Source organism: Glycine max, chromosome 4 (genome assembly GCF_000004515.6).
Source record: "Glycine max cultivar Williams 82 chromosome 4, Glycine_max_v4.0, whole genome shotgun sequence".
In the NCBI taxonomy this organism is placed as follows: Eukaryota; Viridiplantae; Streptophyta; class Magnoliopsida; order Fabales; family Fabaceae; genus Glycine; species Glycine max.
The window spans coordinates 38,362,466-38,367,731 of NC_016091.4; the positions used below are offsets into that span (position 1 = coordinate 38,362,466).

Genomic DNA, 5,266 nt, shown 5'->3' on the forward strand with positions numbered 1-5,266 from the left:
TTGATTTTGCTGCTGAGGTTGAGGAGGTCTATTGTAAATATTTGCAGCATAAGCTTCAGGCTGCTCGATTGCTCCAGGTTTCTGCATGGAAGGGCAAAGGTCTGTATGGTGGTTAGCAGAGGAGCACAAAGCACAAACCCTTGCAATAGGTACAGATTTCTGATTCAAGGCCAGCTGGGTTACCAAGTTAACCAATGCATCCAGTTTGCCTTCAAGCTTCTTAGTCTCAGATGATGCAGCTGAGTTTGTAGCTACCTCATGCACTCCGCTAATGACTATGGCATCATTTCTGGCGCTAAACTGCTGAGAGTTGGAAGCCATCTTCTCAATTAAATTTCTGGCTTCAGCAGGAGTCATGTCTCCAAGGGCTCCACCACTGGCAGCATCTATCATACTTCTCTCCATATTATTGAGTCCTTCATAAAAATATTGGACAAGAAGCTGCTCCGAAATCTGATGGTGAGGGCAACTGGCACATAGTTTTTTAAATCGCTCCCAGTACTCATACAGGCTCTCTCCACTGAGTTGTCTAATACCTGAGATATCTTTCCTGATGGCTGTGGTCCTGGAAGCAGGGAAAATTTTTTCTAAGAATACTCTCTTAAGGTCATCCCAGCTCGTGATGGACCTTGGAGTAAGGTAATACAGCCAGTCCTTTGCCACTCCCTCCAGAGAATGAGGAAAAGCCTTCAGAAATATGTGATCCTCCTGGACATCTGGGGGTTTCATGGTGGAGCAGACAATATGAAATTCCTTCAAATGTTTGTGCGGGTCTTCACCTGCAAGGCCATGAAACTTTGGAAGCAAATGAATCAGTCCAGTTTTAAGAACATATGGGACATCCTCATCAGGGTATTGGATGCACAAGCTTTCGTAGGTGAAATCAGGTGCAGCCATTTCCCTTAGAGTCCTCTCACGGGGTGGAGGTTGTGCCATGTTCTCAGAATGTGAAAAATCAGAATGCTCAGAATCAGAATGCTCAAAATTATAATGCTCCAAATTAGGATGTTCAAAATCACCAATAACAGAATGCACAGATTCACCAGTAACGGCGTAGGAAATTTTTTTCTACCCCAAATGCATATATAATAATTGCGATTCTGATAACCGGAGTAAAAGTTATGGCCGTTTGAAGTTTTGACAAACACAAAATTTGCTAGTTTTTTGGAACTTTCAAATCTGACCAAACTAAAGGCTTTAGCTATTTTTCCCACAAAATATGGATTAAAAGAAGTTACCACAAAAAAATTCAGCCAAAAATAACAACCCTAGCTACTAAAACAAAAAATCACAAATAATTCAGCATTGGTGGTCGCTAAAATCTGTCTCTAATTGATTTCTACTACTACTCTATTTTGCCGCAAGCAAAAGTGGTCGCTAAGTCCGTCGCAAAACACTATTCACAGCAAAACACCCAAGACTGAAACAGGGGAAACGCTTAATGGGAAAACTGAAACAGAACACACACTAAACAAAATACCAGGACACTAAACAACACTAACACACATACTAACACAATACTAACAATTAAACATAAAACACGAAAGGATTAAACACAAAACACTAGCTAGCTATTATGAACCTTTGGACACTGCTCCCCGGCAACGACACCAAATTTGATCGAGGTCGTACCCGAATCAAATAAACATGAAAATGCAGTAACTAGGAAGTGATCCTAGGTCGTTTCCCAACGAGCAGTGACACACCAATTGTTCATAATATACTTGCAGTAACAGTAACGATTGGGGGGGTTTGTTTGTTTTGTGATTAAAGAGCAGAACAAGTAAACTGAAATACGAAATTACTAATATTAAAAACGGGTTGTTTCCTGTGATTCAGAAGCCATTCTCTTATCCTGGGTTATGGAGAATTCATCCCTAACAATCAACCACTTAATCCAACGCTATTTCAACATACTAAGCGAAAATCAACTTAGGGTTGTCAATATGTGATTAGGCACCACATACACCAGTTAGCCCTTTGTCCATTAAGCATGAACGCAAGTTAGGCTCAGAGGCAATTAATCGAACACGAAGCGTGCACTGATTAATATTCACGAATTTGGGATAAATGGTGAAGGGAAAACTGCCAGGGAACCACATTACAAGCGAAACCTCAAAGAGAGTTGGGCTTCGTCCTCAAAAGGAAACAACACCAGAAAATCTAGCCTTCCATGGATTCAAACAGAAAATGCAAATGAAACATGAAGCAGAAACATAAATGAACAGAAACGTAAATGAGACAGAAACGTAAATGAAAGTAGAAGAAGAAGCAAGAATGAACTCATAATTAGAAGCAGAAAACGGAAATTTGCATTAAGAACGAAAATCGTAACAAGGGAACAGAAAAACGTGAAAACCTAAAACCAAAGCTCTGAATAATGAAAATAGCATAACAGAATGCCCTGCACGAATCCCAAGGTAGCTATTTAAAAAGAGTCACTCAAAGTCACTAGGCCCTATTACAATACTCTGGCCCAAAACAAAATAAACATTGAACAACATAAAATAAAATTGCGAAAATTCCTAATTAGAAATTAACTAAGGTAAGCGCTTCTTTATTTGCCCTCTTCAAGTCCACAACCAAAATCCGGATTAAGCCCAATGTTTCATTAATTCCTGAAATTAGATTAAAAACATCAAATCAGCTAAATGAGCCCAAATAATAAAACTGCCTAATTAATTGACAATTAAGACCAATCAATAATTAAAATGGTGCAAAAAGGGTTTAGAAAATAGAAGAAAATGATGGTACATCAGCAGCGTTAAAGAGAAAGTGTAGGCTTCCTATTTAGGAACCAATGTTAAAGAGAAAGTGTAGGTTTCCTATTTAAGAACCAGTGTTAAATTGTATCGCAATATGTTGTACGTGTTTAAAACACGAGTGTGAGGTCGTGGGTATTGTATAATTCATGAGTAGTGTCTGTGTGCTAAAATGATTTTAGGGGTTGGACCTGAATCAGGAGGGAGAGACCCTGACGGACTCTTCGGAGTGTAGGCCTTGGGGGTCACCGGGTTTGAGTGTTCCTTTAAGCCTATGCTGATCCCATATGGTTGGAGCATTCTCGCAAAACATCGTAACCCTGACTGGTCTCCCTATGATCTTACATAGTGAGAGTGACCTCACAAACCCATTGTGTGGTGTGACTTGTTATGTACTCCTAAGTGCTCCAGGGTGGTTTTTCACTGACATGATACCACATTGCATATAGGCTTGAGTCTTAGCATAACTGTCTCATGCACTTGCTAATTGTTTATTATGAAATTGAGGTGTTATTATGTCTTGATCAGAGCGTGTGATTCTTGTGTAATGCGATTGATGATTGAAAAGTGAACTATGGATGACAAAGTGGTGGAATTACGTGAATTAAGTGTAAGTAAGTTTTATTTGGTTTATATGATGTGTATATTTAGTTGTCTTGTTTCTCAATTAGTTAGGAATGTGATAACTCACTCCCGGTTTGTTTTTTGTGTTTGGATCCTGTGATGATCTTGAACTTTGTGTTCGGGGGAGCAGATGACTAGGTGAACTGCTTTAAGGAATATTGTGCTGAAGGACGTCGGGACACAACGCTCTGATAAGATGTGACATTGAGATATAAGTTTTTATATTAATTTTATGATGTTAGTCTATTTTATTTCACCTCACTAATTTAACAAAATATTTTTGTAAATTTTGACGGCCTTATTTTGAGCCGAATATGTTTTTAATGAGTTTTATTTGGTAATTGAAGTGAATGTGAACCTTTTACCAATGTGATTTTGTTTACCAATATATTTTTATATATTTATTTATTTATATATATGTCGGGGTAGAGGGTGTCACAATATACTTGGGTGTTATGCTAGGTCGGCCTACTCGGACACTCCAGTTGGGTAGCTGTGAAGTAATGAACTGGTTACTATGTTGAATTGAATATGTGATAGAAAATTATGGCTTTAATTGTTGAAGGAGTTCTTGACTTGGAACTACTAATGGAAGGGGGTAAATGAGCATGTGCAGTGGAGATTGGCATATGGGTGGATTTAATTAGACAATTCACCTTACTTTCAGGTTCCTGGGCTAGGACAATTCATTCTTTTCATTGTAAGAATATAAGCAGGAATGGTGAAATTGCATATCAACTGGTTTCCTTTTCATTTTGTCCTTCATATAGCAGTGACGGTGGAGTGTTATAATTCTCTTTGTTGCATGATGAGTAGTAATAGTAATAGGATCTAGATATGTTGGAACTATAAAGGAAGGTTTGAAGGAGAATAATATTGTTCTAAGTTGGTGAAATTAGTAATAAGTCATGGTAGGAGGGATGAACTGTACTTGTTGAGAGATGTGTTTGAGGTTAAAATCATGTTGGGAGATGCACAAAATAGTTCATTTGCCTCCTCAGTGCCTCCTCATGTTTGATCATATAGAGTTCATGAAGCTATAACTTTATTTGAAAAACAAAAGAATTGACACTTCAAGTATTTTAAAATGTATTTTTCATGGGTGTATTATTATTGGTATGGCATTGATAATAATTGCATTTATTCTTGTAAGCTATTGTTGCACTGTCACAATTTAACAGTCTTTTTTTGGTTTTAATATGGATGTCGTCATGGATGATCTGTGAGTATTAATTTATAGTCTAAATGTTACTCAATTTTACTTTTGATTGCTACTCGTAATCTATTTTTTAGAGTTTGCTTGTGAGATGATATACTAGATTCAACTTTCATAAATTAAAATGTTAATCAGAAGCTCATTGATTTGTGTGAAGTATGTTATCTACTATTCTCACTGTTTTTTTTCTTCATCTTTAATAGAACCTACAACTTCAATAGCATTGTAGCTAATCAAGAGGTAGGTCTGATACTTTGGGTTTCAATAGTTGTGTTGAATAGGATTATTTAAGCTAAAAATAAGTTGATGTTTCATTGTGTAATGTGTATAAAATGATGCTTGGGCTAAATCCATGTCAATTTTGGTTTCAAATATTACATGAGAAGTATATAAGTCTATATTCGAGATCTATTTTTTCCTCTCAAATCTTCACCCATCAGTTTAGAAGTCTCCATCACTTCTAAGGATAAGTGTTTGCTTATTGATTTTATTACTATCTATAGTGTTAAATATGAACCTTTCATTCTCTTTCATGTTCCTTTAGTCATGTATGCATACTATAACTCCAATGTTGATGTTTGAGCTATTTTTGTCCTGATGTATCCATAGGACAGTTTCATATTGTGCTACTAATTACTTTTTCTTGGCTTGGCTGTTGAAATTA

General features: G+C 36.9%; 1 non-coding gene across 1 annotated transcript; it reads left to right on the plus strand.

The window, feature by feature from the left end:
- Positions 1–451: 451 nt before the first annotated feature.
- On the plus strand, positions 452–558 carry LOC113001578 (small nucleolar RNA R71). The gene has a single exon (XR_003266972.1). It is a non-coding gene; the product is annotated as a small nucleolar RNA R71 (small nucleolar RNA).
- The last annotated feature ends 4,708 nt before the right edge of the window (positions 559–5,266 follow it).